Source organism: Herpailurus yagouaroundi, unplaced genomic scaffold, assembly GCF_014898765.1.
Source record: "Herpailurus yagouaroundi ecotype Mexico unplaced genomic scaffold, PumYag 186, whole genome shotgun sequence".
Lineage (NCBI taxonomy): Eukaryota > Metazoa > Chordata > Mammalia > Carnivora > Felidae > Herpailurus > Herpailurus yagouaroundi.
This window is the reverse complement of record NW_024412417.1, coordinates 40,499,006-40,515,093: the sequence shown is the minus strand read 5'-3', so window position 1 is coordinate 40,515,093 and position 16,088 is coordinate 40,499,006. Positions and strand designations below refer to the sequence as shown.

Here is a 16,088-nt window from a genome sequence, read left to right as displayed (position 1 = left end):
GCACCTCCCGCGATAGAAACTCGTGTCTCGCGCGCAGAGGGATTAGTGTGGGGGGGGTTATCCGGTCTTCCCTGGTATGGGGTGCAGGCTTCACTATCGTGTGACATGCCTCCCATCTGCTGGGACTTACCGGCCCCACAGCCAGGGACGGGGGTGGGGGTGGGGAGCACGGAGGCCCGTGCGGAGGAGTTTCATACACCAGCGCTGGAAACAGAGCACAGCACTCCTGCCCAGGTGCCATTGCCAAGGGCACGGTCCCGTGGCCACACCTCGCGGCAAGGAAGTGGGGAGGTGTGGTGGCCTGGGTGCCCGGGAGGAGGAGGAGCGTGACAAAGGGGACGAAGGAAAAAAACAAGGTATGGTGACAGCGGCCGGGGTAAGTGGGGAACCGTTCACACCGTGCGGGCAAGTCAGGCCTGTCTGAAGAGATGGCACCTGAGCTAGGATCTAAAGGGCGACAGGTGCCCGGCGGTCCACGCCGCTGGGGACACGTGCCCCGCACAGAAAGGAAATCAAGGACAAGTCCCCGAAAGGGTGGCCAGGTCGGTGCGTTCAAGGAGCTGGGGCGGCCAGTGTGGACAACCCGGGGTGAGGGTGGCGAGACGGCAGACCCCACATTCCCTGCAGGGCCCTCGAGGGAGCTTGATCTCAGCTCTAAGTGGCGCCAGGAGCCCCCGGGGGGTTTCCAGCAGGGACGTCCCTGAATCTGGGCTGCATTTTTCAGAGATCTTATCCTCCTTCCAAAGGGCAAGGAGGCCTTTATGGGTATTTGAGTTATCTGAGTTACAGTTTACCGTGTCAACCCATCCTCATGATAGCTTTGGGGAGGAGACAGCGTTGACCCTTTTGTGCGAGGGGAAACGGAGGGTCAAAAGCAGCAATAATTTTCCCAAGGTCGCTCGTGACCTTGGCGTAGCCAACTCTAGTTCCGGACCCAAGGCCAAGAGAGGAGTCATGGCTGAGGATAGAGGCCAAGGCTCAGTCAGGGCCCAAGGGTGGGGCAGTGCCCCTCTGCCAGGAGGTGGACCTCTTCACCCTGAGGGATGGCCCCATGAAAGGAGCAGATCATAATACCCCTTTCTCTCGGCCAGTGGGAAGGAAGCCCGGTGACCTTAGGACACAGTGGCTGTCAGTGATCATTGCAAAGACAGCCAACTCACCACGCTCGGCTGAGGAATGGCTTCTCCCCAGAGATGTCTGTGCCCCATCCGCAGACGGTGGGAACATGTGACCTTACTTGGGAAGGGGATTCTGCAGGTACGGCTAAGTTAAGGGTCTGGAGGTATTCCTCTATTACGTGGCTGGGCCCACTGTAGTCGCAAGGGCACTTCTAAGAGGGCAGGAGGAGAGGCAGAGTCCCAGACAGAGACGTGACAACATCATGGCCTGGGGCCCTGAGCCACGCCGTAGTGGGCAGCCTCTGGAAATCCGAGAGAACAAGCAAACGATTCTCCCCTGGAGCCCCCACCAGGAAGGTGGTCCTTGACTTGAGCCCACAGAGACCCATTTCAGACTCGTGACCCCCAGAGCTCTAAGGCAACAAATTCATGTTGTGTTGAGCCCCTGAGTGTGTAGCAATTTGTTACAGCCTCATCACAGGACACGTGTACAGCTAAGACAGGGAAACACCCACGACAGGGACTTCTAGAGGCTCCAGGAGCTGGCACCAAAGCCGAGGGGTCCCGGCCACTGCCGGTTCTCAAGATCCCTGACGGCTGGGCCCGAGAGCAAGCCCAGCCTTGACCCTTGGCCACCTTGGCAGAGGTGGCACTCGTGGCCTCCCCAAGGCTGCTGAGCAGCTGGTGGGCCTGGTTAATCAGTAAGGCTCGTGTTTGTCCGGCCTGGCCTTCTGGTGACTTAGCACTCCTTGGCCTAGTTATGATAGTTTGCACTATCAGCATTTAATAAAATGTAATGAGTAACCAGGGTCCTGAGGTCTCCACACCTGCCTTCTCCAAACACAGCTGATTGGCCCCACCTCCCCAGGGACTTTGGGCTGGGGACAAATCCGACACGGTTGAGAACATGTGCCCCCCCCCCACCCCCAACCCTGGGGATGGGCCTGAGCCCTGAGCGGGCTGGCCTTGGGTTCAGGGTCCAGCTCCCCTTACCGGCTGTGGGTCACCCGGCCTCTCGGAGCCTCCGTATCTGCGTCTGCAAGGGACCTGCTTTGTCTGTTCAACAAATGTTTATTAACCATTAACTCTACAGCCTGTGCCGAGGGGAATGTGATGCAGTGGAAAGAGCTGAGAGAATCTGGCGGGGGGCCTCACGAGTACCCAGGAGATGGGAGATTCCCGTCTCCTTGGTCCCCGTACAACAAAAGTGTGAGTTTGTCTTCGGGCTGCCCAGAGACGTTCCTGGGGGTTCTAGGAGTTGTGTGCGTGCGGGGATGGGAGGGGGCACAGTTAGGGTGCTCACGGCACAGGGGCTGTGTGCATGTCAGGGGCACCAAGCAGCGTGAGGCGTAGCTTGGGCGTCCCAGCAAGTGGCTCAGTGTCCCAGAGCATCAGCGTCCTCATGCCTAAAAGGAGACTCATCAGCCAGGCCTCCCCAAGTCGGGAGGATTACAAGGCGATGGTTTCTAGAGAGCTGCGTCCATGTGGCTAAGCACACGGAAAGCGCTCAGTAGAGGTTGGCTCCCTTCTCTGCCTTCCAGCCCCCTGCCAACGGAAAGCCTCAACCTGCAAGGTAGGGAGGTCCCCATGGCTAGATGTCTTCCAGCAGAGACTGGACTCCTGCCCACGGGGTCGTAAGAAAAGATGGGCACATGTGGGCATGCTCGGCGGCTTGAGACCCTCATGAGCCACCGGAGCAGGCAGTGTGCTCCAGGAAGGCCGGCCACGGGGGAGCTGGGGAACGATGGGGAAAAAGTAAGGGAGGCGATGGGGTCAAGAGGACACCCTTATTCCTCAAGCCTGTCTTCTGCTAGGACACGGGGGTCTAGGCCCTGTCTTCTCGGCAGAGGCTCCTTTGTGGCCATGTGCAAGGTACGGCTTGTTCTTGAAGCCCAGAGGGTTTGGAGACATCGAAGACATTTCGAGCGTCAGTTGATATAATCATCACAACACGTTAGGGCTGGAAGGAGGCACAGACACTATCGGGCCTTTCAGCTACAGATTGGGACACCGAATCACCGAAGGGGTAAAGGTTTCCCCAAGGCGATAGCCATGGACCCAGCCAGGTCTTTGTAACCAGGGCTCTGCCTAAAACAGACCTGTGACCTCACACAAGCCAATTCTAACGTGTTAGCCTTCCTCCCAGATGTTCACAGAACATCCCTCCCCAGAGAGTCCGCCTCTGGGAAGACTGGTTCCCTATTGCCCTCCAGCTCTTCATTTAGCTCCTTTTCAAACGTGTTGTTCTTTATTGAAGACGTTTATTCATTGGCCTAACACACGTTAGTAGGGTATTTAGTTATTAGTACGTATCCCGCCAGGACCGGGGATAACACGGCAAGGAAAAATTTTCTCTGAATAGTTGCTCTTGTCACGACAAAGCCATGAGTCTAGAGGTAGGACAGGTGTCTATTCAATAAGTATACAAATAGCTCTTGGTTTCTTCCCATGGCACCCTGAGCCCATGAAGACCAGGGACCAAGTCTGTCCTCTTGGGACAGACAATGTGAGGACGCTCACAAGATCCGGAAAGTCGCTTGTGAAACAGGCGGGCGTCTTGCCAACCAGTTAAACTGTTGGTAGCTTGGCATCCAAAATGGTGGGAGTATTCATCCCACGGAAACTGGCAAGAGCCATGAATCAGGGCGCTTCATTTTGTGGTTTCCCGGCATACCCCTCTGGGTCAGGGCCCCCCACCTGGTAAGAACTCGGGAAACACCCTGATGGATGAACTCTCACAAATTCCTTTCTTTGAAACAAGTACTGTATTGTGCCCATTTTTCAGATGAGGAAACCGAGCTTTCAGAGGGTTAGTCATTTGCTCAAGGTCGTACAGCAAGTGGTGAAGCCAGAATCCGGCTTAGATCTCTGGCTCGTACACTCTGCTCTCAACCTCCGGTCGGCAGGGCCAGGCCTTTCAGGCAAAGGGATCTGTCTACACTGCAGGAAGGAGGAGGGAAAGAGAGGCCGGTGCTGGGAAGCCCAGGGCTGCCCGGGGAAGGCGAGGGAGGGGTCTGTGACAGCACGCTGTGAGATCGGATCTGGGTTTCGGAACGTCGGGCCCAGGCCCCTGAAAAGTGGAAGCAGAAGATGCTCTTGCCTGTTGTTGATTGGTCTCGTTTCCAAAAATATAAACGCCCACCTGGGAGGCCCGGAGTCCTTCCCAGGAAGGCACGTCTGAGGCCCATTCCAAGGGGAGGTCAGCTGAGGCACTCCAGGGACGGCTGCTTAATGGGCCGCTGTTGGCAGAGCTCGTGGGCAGACCTGTTTCTTTTTATCAGAGAAGATATTCACGGAAGGTTCTGTGTCCTCGGGCCTGCCGCTGTGCCTATTCCAAAACCCCAAGGGCTCCCCGAAGGGGTTTGCACCAAGACTTCCCATCTGGCTGGCTCCTGACTTGACCGTGCTCACCGCGTAGTCAGCATTTGGTGGGTGTCGTGAAGGAACGAGACAGTGCGTCTCTGATGTGGGTTAAGTAAATAACGCCCGTTTTCTCTGATTTAAAAGTAGCATAACTTGGGAAACACAGATATTTTGAAGAAAGAAAAGAAAAACCATAACCCAGCCGTAGACATAACCACGCTTGTCAGTCTGGTGCAGTCTTTTAAAAATATGTGTGGGGGGGAGGCACCTGGGTGGCTCAGTCGGTCGGACGTCCGACTTCGGCTCAGGTCACGACCTCGAGGTTTGTGGGTTCGAGCCCCGCGTCGGGGTCTGGGCTGACAGCTCGGAGCCTGGAGCCTGCTTCCGATTCTGCGTCTCCCTCTCTGTCTGCCCCTCCAATGCTCATGCTTTCTCTCTCTCTCTCTCTCAAGAATAAACATTAAAAATTTTTTTAAATGTGCAGCCATGTGTACGCTCATTGTATTTTATCTCCACATAATCCTCTATCAGAAGAAATTCTCATGCTTATTAAAATCCTATGAAGATCGTCATTATTTAGCATACCGTCACGAGATTGCCAAGATTTATGTAACCGATCCCCTAAGTTTTGACGTTTCTATTGTGCCTTTGTTTATTCTTTTTTTAAAAAAGTTTTTGACATTTCTATTGTTCCTTTGTTTATTCTTTTTTTTAAAGTTTATTTATTTATTTTGAGAGAGAGAGTGAGAGTACAAGCGGGGAGGCGGGGGGCGGAGGGGGCGAGATAGAGAAGGAGAGACAGAATTCCAAGCAGGTTCCATGCAGCACAGAGGCCAACACGGACCGTGAGATCATGACCTGAGCCGAAGTCAAGGGTTGGATGCTTAACCAGCTGAGCCACGTGGGCGCCCCACGTTCCTTTCTTTACTCTTATCAACCCCCCTGCTCTGATGTTTCTTCTTCCTAAATTGTTACCCAGATGCCAGTCTTGGTTTCGCTTTTCCTTTTTATTATGACTCCCTAGACGTGGATTTAGCAGGTCAGAGCAAGAAGTTTTCAAAGTAGAATATAACTATTCCATAATAAATACATAAAAAGTAAAATATAATAAATCAATACTAAATTCGTTTCTAGAAAATTGGTTCCAGGGCAGTAAGTACTGGCGTTTTTAACTTCACGGACTTGGTGGGTAACTGATGTGTGTTTTACTGGTGGCTGGGGGGGGGGGGGGACCACATTTTCCATCTATTCGTGAGCCCTTCACGCTTCCTCCCGGGAGCCGAGGACGCAAGTCTCCAGCACAGGCTCGGGAGAGGGTATCGGCTTGGGCTCCTGGACAGTCCTCCTGCCCCGAGGCCCGTGGGCTGCCCGCCCTCACGGAGGCTGATTGGAGCAGCAGAACCATGCTTCTCCTGGCACAGCGGGAAGACTTCTGGGAAAAGCCACCGCGCACCTGGCGAGCCCAGCCTCTCTCCCGGCTCACTTGGCTCCCAGCACGGACAGGCGGCCAGCTTCCTCCTTGGGAAGAAGAGAAAGAGAAGCTAAGAAGTGAAGGACTGGGGGCGCCTGGGGGGCTCAGTTGGTTAAGCGTCCGACTTCAGCTCAGGTCCTGATCTCCCAGTTTGTGGGTTCGAGTCCCACGTCGGGCTCTGTGCTGACAGCTCGGAGCCTGGAGCCTGCTTCGGAGTCTGTGTCTCCCTCTCTCTCTCTGTCCCTCCCCCGCTCAAAAATAAAACAAAACATTAAAAAAAAAAAAAAGAAGAAGTAGTAAAGTGAAGGACAGGAAAGAGTTTCCTGCCTCTGGGGTCTGGATTAGGAAGGAACTAGGATTATTTTAGATTCTCCCTGAGAACTAACCCTGGAACGGTCGATCAGGGCATCTCTGGGTCACAGAGATGAAGGTCCCTTGTGCCCTTTCATCCAGAGGAGCAGCTACGGGCTGGGGCTCTGGAGCCAGACTGCTGGGGTTGCAATCCCCACCTGCCACTTACTACCCACGTGACAGTCACTTCACACTCCTCTCAGACCTTTGGTGCTAAATGAGACAACAGACACGGTGTGTCAGGCACAGCGGAGACAGAGGGGGAGCAAAGCAGCAGCCGTTACTCTTACATTGGTGCCCTTTTCCCACTGTAACAAACCACCAGGAGGTTAGCGCCTTAACGCTTAGGATTTTATAGTCCTGGGGGTCAAAAGTCCTAAATGGGACTCGATGGACTAAAACCAAGGTGTTGGCAAAGCTACATTCCTTCCAGAAGCTGCTGGTGGCTTCTCCTCCTTCAGAGCCAGGAACCACAGCCCTCTGACCTCTGCTACCATCATCACGTTTCTGACTCCGGGGCCTCCCTCTTCCATGTTTTAAGGACCCTTGTAATTACCTTGGTCCCACCCAGATAATCCAGGATAATCTCTTTATCTTAACGTCCTTAATTGCATCTGCAAAGTCCCTTTTGCCAAGTAAAGTCACATAGGCTGCGGGGATTAAGATATGGACATCTTTAGGGGTCATCATTCTGCCCATCACACGATTTTATTTTCCCACATATTTCTTGAGTACCTGTTCTTTGTCAGGTGTCGAATCTTCTTCTGCTCTGAATAAGATTTAGGACTATTTTCTCAAGGCACTCACGGGCTGGTGCCAGTAGCAAGTAAGTAAACCAATAACCAAACCAAAGAGTTTAAGGGGTAAAGAACTAACGTTACACAGAGAATGGAGGACCCGATGAGGAGGAATATATCTGGGGGAGAAAGAAATCTCACGTAGAGGAAGCAGGACAAGCAAAGGCATAAAGCAAAGAAGAGGCCACGTCAAGGGGTTTGCTCTAATTCCAGCTTAGAGCACGTAGACACTTAGATCCAATCTCGGTTGGGTCAGAGGCTGAAGCATCTCTGAGACAGGAGCCTAGAGAAGAAGAAAGACCCTCGATCACAGAGGACATACACGTCACAGTGAAGAGCTTGGATTTTATTGAGTAGGCCATGGAGAGAAGATGACAGATTAAGAGCATGGGATATGGTTAGGCTTCTAGTTTGCAATAAGATGGGGTGTGGACTGGGAGTGGGTGATAGCACACAAGGGGACGAGCTTACACACCACCATCCTTCCATCCATTCACTTATCCATACATTCAACTAACTATTCACTCTTCAGTCCATCCATCCATCCATTTGTCCATCCATCCATCTGTCCATCCATCCATCCATCCATCCATCCATCCATCTATCCATCCATGTGTCCATACATCTGTCCATCCATCCATCCATCCATCTGTCCATCCATCCATCCATCCATCCATCTGCCCATCCATCCATCTGTCCATCCATCTGTCCATTCATCTGTCCATCCATCTGTCCATCCATCCATCTATCCATCCATCTGTCCATCCATCTGTCCATCCATCCATCCATCCATCCGCCCATCCATCCATCCATCCATCCATTTGTCCATCCATCCAACTGTCCATCCATTGGTCCATCCATCTGCCCATCCATCCATCTATCCATCCATCTGTCCATCCATCCATACATCTAACCATCCATCCATCCATCCATCCATCCAACCATCCATCCATCCATCCATCCATCCATTCTTTCATCCATCCAATTATTTATCCATCCATCTATCTATGTAACTTACTTAGTACCTATTTTCTTGCCCTGGCACCATGCTCAAAATGCAAAGACCTAAAACACATAGTCTCTGCCTTGAATAGCTCAGCTTTGAGAAGTTCTCAAATGGAAGGACTTGTGACTGAAGGAGGCACATTAGAAGGATGCCTAATCCAGCCAGAGTGAGAGATCAAGGAAGACTTCCTGCAAGAGGCAATGCTTAAACTGAGTATTTAAAGTTGAGTAGGTGTCAACAAAACAAAAGAGAAGAAGCCTCCCAGGCAGAGAGGACAGTTAAAAGCATGAACAAGCCTTGTGGGTTCTGAAACTCCTCATGGGATCTGGAACGAGACCCAAGATCCCAAACTCAGCAAGGAGTCAGAATTAGTGTTCCAGTGGTCAACATAATGTCAGGGGCACAAGGACCCTTTGCCCATTCAGCCTGCACATTTATTTTAGGAAAATTTTTCTAATACACGTGTGAATAATCTTTCTCCCATTTTTACATTTTCTGTCTCAGAAACGCTAAGTATGATACGTTAGCTGTCTTCTGTGTGCCTTCCTTATTTCTCTGCCCCCTGTTTCACCTCGTGTTTCACTGCTGAGGCCAGGAAAGAGAAGACTAGATAGGATCAGAAGGAGAAGAAAGCCCATCACACATGACTCTGTAGCCACTGGGTTTTGGGTTTTCCTTTGAGTGAGATGGGAAACCGTTAGAAGCTCAGGAAATAACCCTAACCATCGTTGTTATTGTTGCCTTTGTGGTCACTGTTAGCAAGATGGCCGCTGTGCTGTGGAGCACTCCAAGGCGATTGTTGGCTGTCTTGAATGAGGGCAGCATCGGAGGGCCGCTTACCCACAGGGAGAAGGCCCGAGGAATCAGGGAAATGGCTGGAGAAGGAAAGCCAGGTATAATGGCCGCCTAGTTTCCAAAACCAGCGAAGAAAGCACAGGTAGGTGTTCACACAAAGATCAGGGCCGTGGGGGAAGTGGGACAGTAATGTTGGGAGCCAGAGACACGAGGGCAGGCCAGGCCGGAGATGTGGGAAAAGAGTGTCTGGGACAAGATGGTTGCCTGGGATGGGCCCCTGGGGGTAAGACGTATGCGGAGAAGGAGATGCCAAAATTCCAGAGCAGAGCCGGTGAGAGACGCCAAGTCTTAGATGGAGTTTCCCAGAACCAGATTATGGCATAAGGATTTACGTGCAGGGACTTTATTTGGGAAATGATCGCAAGGAAGAAAGAGACGGATGTCAGGTACACGCATGAGCAGTCTACCGCGATGGGCACCCGGGGCTCGCTCCGACTGGGGTTCCCCGACAGACTGCAGAGATCGACTCAGCACCGTGGCACGGAGGGGCGGGGGAGCTGGACGTCAGCCACCAGCCTCCATCTGCCATTGTTTACGGGAGCCCCTAGAAGTCCTCGATTGCTCCGGCCTCTCCCATGCACGGGCTGAGTCTGCTCCTGCTCAGGGGTATCGTGGGTCCTGGGGAAAGAAGCAATCAGCCACCGAGAGAAAGTGGGTGCACACAGGCAGGGGCATGGTGGCTTTCCCTGGGATGTCGTTGGCACTGGACGAACCCCTGCGGACTCTGCTGGACTCATATGACCCTGCTCCGACCCCAGGCCACCTCTTCTGCTTCTGACCATTGCGGGGGCGGTGGGAGATAAACCCTGGTCTCATTGGCCCAGAGTCCCACCCCCTCCACTGTTGACGGTCTTCTAGAAGGAATGCTCACTTTCAGCAGGGCCGAGGGAACCACAAGACCAGCCACGCCCTCCCATGCAATTCTGACTGGGTGAAACTGTGTTTCCTGCCAGGGGAATGAATATATGTATTTCTCTTCCCTCTTTATGACTTCATAAGCAATACTTTCCTACTCCATAAAGGTCTGGAAAAATACAGAAATGTGGAACGAAGGAAATGAATGACACCTGAAGTCCCCTTACCCAGAGATAAATATTGTTAACATTTTTGTAATTGATTTTTGCAGATTATTTTTTATTACATGCAATTTTTAGATGATTGAAGTCATAGTTTTATATATATATATATATATATATATATATATATATATATATATATTATCTGTCTTTTTTTATATCTAACATATCCCGAGACTTTCTTTTCCCCTCCTTAAACAAACATCTGCAAACATGACTTTTATGACTGCTCTTGGCCCAGCATGTGGTTTGCTGTTATCACGTCCACTCAGCATGTAATAGCTGGTCATCAAGGTTGTATCAAATATTTGTATTCTAGCAAACACTCTGGTGACTCTCCTTGTGCCCGGAGCTATTGGTACACCCCAAATTATTTCCTTAGGATGCCACCCCTCCTACTGACTCAAGAAGTGGGAGTTTCATGATAGGGTGTAAACAATAAAACTAAAAAAAAAAAAAAAAAGAAGAAGGCAGAATGGGAAGGAAGCCAGAAACGCATGGCAAAGTCCACCAGAAAACTTCTCGAGAACACGGAACCTCATACTGATCGATTTTCGTTTTTTCTTTCTTCTTAAAATTGATATGATGAGGACAAAGCATAGGAAAGGAGAAAATGCCTCTGTCATCGACAACGTCTTTCACATTTTCTCCTACGAGTAATGGAAGTGACTTCTAGCAGGGGCAAGGGAAATAAAAGCAAAAATGAACGATTGGGACCTCATCAAGATAAAAAGCTGCTGCACAGCAGAGGAAACAATCAGCAAAACTAAAAGGCGACCCATGGGATGGGAGAAGATATTTGCAAATGACATAGCAGATAAAGGGTTAGTATCCAAAATCTGTAAAGAACGTATCCAAATCAACACGCCCAAAAGCAAATAATCATGAAATAAATAATGAAGAAATGGGCAAATAAATAGCAAGAAATGGGCAAAAAAAAAAAAAAACCCACAAATAATCATGAAATAAATAGTGAAGAAATGGGCAAAAGATATGAATAAACACTCTTCCCAGAAAGATGTCCAGATAGCTAACAGACACATGAGAAGATGCTCAACATCGCTCATCATCGGGGAAATACAAATCAAAACCACAATGAGATACCACCTCACACCTGTCAGAATGGCTCACATGAACAACAGATGTTGGCGAGGAGGCGGTGAAAGAGGAACCGTGTCGCGCTGTTGGCCGGAATGCAAACTGGTGCAGCCACTCTGGAAAACAGCATGGAGGTTACTCGAAAAATTAAACATAGAGTTACCCCATGACCCAGCAATTGCACTACTATGAATCCTCCCAAAGGATACAAAAAGGCTGATTCGGAGGGGCACCTGCACCCCCAATGTTTATAGCAGCGTTATCAACAATAGCCAAGTATGGAAAGAGCCCACATGTCCGTTGACTGATCAAGGGATAAAGATGTGGTACATATACACGAAGGAATACTACTCCGTGATGAAAAGAATGAGATCTTGTCATTTGCAGCAACATGGATGGAACTAGAGTGTGTTATAGCCAAGTGAAATAAGTCAGAGGAAGACAGATATCATCATATGTGGAATTTGAGAAACTCGACAGATAAACATAGGGGAAGGGAAGGCACAATGAGATGAAAACTGAGAGGGAGGCAAGCCATTAGAGATGCTTAAATATAGGGAGCAAGCTGAGGGTTGCTGGAGGGGAGGGGGGCGACGGGCTAGACGGGCGAGGGGCGTGAAGGAGGGCACGCGTTGGGATGAGCACTGGGTGTCTTGCGTAAGAGACGAATCGCTGGGTCCTACTCCTGAAGCCAAGGCTACACTAGATATCAACCAACTTGAATTTTACAAAAATGACTTGTAGCTGCCAATATCCACCTTGTTGGTAATGGAACCCCGGCTTTGAAAGGGGCACGTAGCTGAACAGTTAAGAAACTACATCCCTGGGTTCCTGTGCACCGTGGTGACTATGGGACCGGCTTTTAGCCCACGGGAGGCTAGTACGAGTGTCATAGGGATTGGGGTAGACCAACTGTTACTGCGGCGCCTGTGGCCCTTGCTTCCTGAGGCTCACGTCTTTGCATGATCCCCTCCCCTGGAGGTGGGTGGGAGCTTGACCTGCTTCTAGACCGGCAGAATACAGCCAAGGTCAGAGGATGCCCGTGAGCGTGTGGTGATCACAGGTACATGTACACACACATATGTACACAGGTGGCCATGTCCTACAAGGACCCTTGCTCGTTTGATGAAGTACGTAGGCCAGTTAAGGAAGCCCATGTGACAAATGGCAGGCGGTTCCTAGGAGCTGAGTGAGGGACGCTTCCGGCAAAGAGCCCAAAAGAAACTGAGGCCCTCGGCCCCCCAGCCCTTCAAAGGATTGCAATTTTGGCAACAAAGCCACCTTAGCTTAGAAGTAGCTCAGAAGCCACCAGCTGGTACCTCCAAGGAGACAGCAGCACTAGCCTACACCTGGATGGAGGGGCCATGAGACTCTGAAGTAGAGAAACCCGCCTGAGCCGTTTCTAGACTCCTGACCCACAGTAACTGCGATGTGACAGATGCACAGCATTTTAAGCTGCTAAATTTGTGGTGATCTGCTACGTGGCAATAAAAAAGGTGCATGAGACGTCCAGAAAATGGCCTTAAAGAAAAAGAACGCCTTCTTCTTACCCATCTCGTCCTGCTGGTGACTTGGAATTTGGGTGTTGCCATGGCTGGAGCTGTGGCAGCCCTCTTGGGCCATGAGACCTTGAGATCAAAGCTGTGTGTTAAGGATGGAGCAGAGAAATCAGAACCCTGGGTTTCTGGGGAGACTGCTCGACTGCCCTGCTGCCCCCAGCTGCCTGCCTCTGGGCTCCTTTTACACAAGAGAGAGAGAACTTCCCTCCTATTTAGGCCACTGTCGCTTGGGATTCTCCGGCACTCACAGCAAGATCTAACGCTCACTGATGCAGGAGTACAGCGGGTCATAACCCAAGCTTGGAATTGGCCAACTAGGGCTCGAATCCTGGTCTGCTGTTTCCAAGCGGGTGAGTCCAAATGTTTCTTTACTCCTCTGAGCCTGGGCTCCCCCACCCGCCAAATGGGGGTAAGCCTTGCCTCTAACTCATGGTTGCGTTTAAAAGAACACGAGTGAACACCTTAACACTGCATCTGGCTCAATGTTCATTCTTGAGAGAGAGAGAGAGAGAGAGAGAGCGGGGGAGGGGCAGAGAGGGAGGGAGACACAGAATCCGAAGCAGGGTCCAGGCTCTGAGCTGTCAGCACAGAGCCCGACGCGGGGCTCGAACTCACGGACCGCGAGATCGCGACGTGAGCCGAAGTCGGACGCTCAACCGACTGAGCCACCCAGGCGCCCCAAGAGACTCACTTTAGATGTGAGGACACATGCAGACTGATCATGAAAGGAAGGAGAACAATATTCCATACAGATGGGAACCGAGAGTAAGATGGACCAGCCCCACTAATAACAGACAGAAGAGACTTTAAGTCAAAACTGATGATACACGGATGAATTCAGCACGAAGATGGAACTGGTGTGAATGTTCATGCACCCAACATCAGAGCCCCTAAATATTTAAAGTAAACACTGACCGAATGGAAGGAGAAACAGCCATGCGAAAAGAGTAGGAGATTTCAAAGAAGTCTCCATGCCATGAATACACACTTCTCTAAAGAAGACATCCGGATGGCCAACAGGCACATGAAAAGATGCTCAACGTCGCTCCTCATCAGGGAGATAGAAATCAAAACCACACTGAGATACCACCTCACACCGGTCAGAGTGACTAAAATGAACAAATCAGGAGACTCTAGATGCTGGAGAGGATGTGGAGAAACGGGAACCCTCTCGCACTGTTGGTGGGAATGCAAACTGGTGCAGCCACTCTGGAAAACAGTGTGGAGGTTCCTCAAAAAATTAAAAATAGAGCTACCCTATGACCCAGCAATAGCACTGCTAGGAATTTACCCAAGGGACACAGGAGTGCTGATGCATAGGGGCACACGTACCCCAATGTTTATAGCAGCACTTTCAACAATAGCCAAACTATGGAAAGAGCCTAAATGCCCATCAACTGACGAATGGATAAAGAAGATGTGGTTTATATATACAATGGAATACTACTTGGCAATGAGAAAGAATGAAATCTGGCCTTTTGTAGCAACGTGGATGGAACTGGAGAGTGTTATGCTAAGTGAAATGAGTCAGGCAGAAAAAGACAGATACCACATGTTTTCACTCATATGCGGATCCTGAGAAACTCAACAGAAGACCAGGAGGGAGGAGAGGGAGAAAAAAAGTTAGAGAGGGAGGGAGCCAAACCATAAGAGACTCTTAAAAACTGAGAATAAACTGAGGGCTGATGGGGGTGGGAGGGAGGGGAGGGTGGGGGATGGGCACCGAGGAGGGCACCTGTTGGGATGAGCCCTGGGTATTGTATGGAAACCAATTTGACAGTAAATTTCATATTGAAAAAAATAATAGTAACAAAATAAAAATAAATAAATAAATATCAAGTGGAAAAAATACCAAAAAACAAAAAACAAAGAAGTCTCCGTGCAAGGACCAGCATTGGAGCTGAGATCTGAAATACGGAAAAGATTGTCTACGGTAAAGAAATGAGATGGTACTTATTTTTTGTAAGACCATCGGCTGATTTTTTTTTTGTGCATTGTAAAAAAGTTTATTTTTTTTTAAGTTTACTTATTTATTCGGACAGAGACAGAGACGGCGTGAACAGGGGAGGGGCAGAGAGAGAGAGAGGGAGAGAGGGAATCGCAAGCAGGCTCCATGCTGTAAACGCAGATCCCGATGCGGGGCTCGAACTCACAGACGGTGAGATCGTGACCTGAGCCATAATCAAGAGTTGGACGCTTAGCTGACTGCTTCGGATTCTGTGTCTCCCTCTCTCTCTGCCCCTTTCCCGCTCGAGTGCTGTCTCTCTCTCTCTCTCTCTCTCTCTCTCTCAAAAATAAATAAACATCCAAAAAAAAACCAAGCCTTCAAGGGCGTAAAGCAGGAGGGGATCGATGCTCAGCCTTGCTTTTCTGGTAACTAGCCCCTGCTTCAGAAGGGAGGGGACGATGGAGGCCAAGGGAGAAGAGTGTGGGTAGGGAATAAACATGGTGGGGAAAGAGAGGAAGCATGACCTTTAGAGAGATATCCTGCCAAGTTCAAGCGATAAACACTCACAGCACCAACTCTGTGCGGGGCCCCGTGTTGGGTGCTGTTGGCATAGTCAACTCCAAGAGGTCCTTCCACGGAGAGCCGCTCCTGGAGGAGACAGACCCGTCCAGCCCAGGAGGGTGGTATTACCACACCTCCTCCCGCACGCGTGTGCGTGCACACACATGCACGCACCTGAGACAAGCCAGGGCGGGGAGGTTTCCCAAATGTCAAGCCATGGGTTGCACTGCCTGCGATGCGAAGGGTTGCCACTGCCTCCTTCAGGAGAGGAAGCCAGAGGAGGAAAAGCTTCATTCTGCAGACGGCTGTTGGGTCCCCAATGTGTGCCAGGCCCCTGGCTCGAGCCAAGAGCTAAGGACTGAAGATGAAGGTCAACATGCCCCTGACCTCCAGGAACTCAGCCTAATGAGAGACCTGCGGAATGAAACAGGTAACCAGAGATGCTTTGAGAGGCTCAGCCAGTTAGCATCAGAAATGCCATCACGGAGGGATGCCAGGGTGGCTCGGTCGGTTGAGCGACCGACTTCGGCTCAGGTCATGATCTGGCGATTCTTGGGTCCGAGCCCTGCGTCGGGCTCTGTGCTGACAGCTCGGAGCCTGGAGGCTGCTTCGGATTCTGTGTCTCCCTCTGGCTCTGCTCCTCCCCGCCTCATGCTCTGTCTCTCTCAAAGGTAAATAAACATTAAAAAAATTAAGAAATGCCATCACGGAACAGCAACAATAATGACATCAAAGCGGGAGGCAGCGGTCTTTGCATGGCCCCCTCGTATCACACACGCCCGCAGCCCGCAGTCGCTGCTCTGCTCCCTTCAAACCCTCAGGTCCTACATTGGGGTGCCCCCCTCCATGATCTATCAGCTCCCAGACCTCATGCAGTTGGGAGCC

The 16,088-nt window shown here is 50.8% G+C and overlaps 2 long non-coding RNA genes across 2 annotated transcripts; one reads left to right on the top strand and one right to left on the bottom strand.

The window, feature by feature from the left end:
• Positions 1-141: 141 nt before the first annotated feature.
• LOC121043015 (uncharacterized) lies at positions 142-9,428 on the top strand. Its single transcript, XR_005796635.1, has 3 exons — positions 142-153; positions 1,343-1,355; positions 9,327-9,428. It is a non-coding gene; the product is annotated as an uncharacterized LOC121043015 (long non-coding RNA).
• LOC121043014 (uncharacterized) lies at positions 9,275-15,426 on the bottom strand. The gene is made up of 2 exons (XR_005796634.1): positions 15,210-15,426; positions 9,275-9,579 (listed from the first exon to the last, which is right to left on the bottom strand). It is a non-coding gene; the product is annotated as an uncharacterized LOC121043014 (long non-coding RNA).
• Positions 15,427-16,088: the final 662 nt, after the last annotated feature.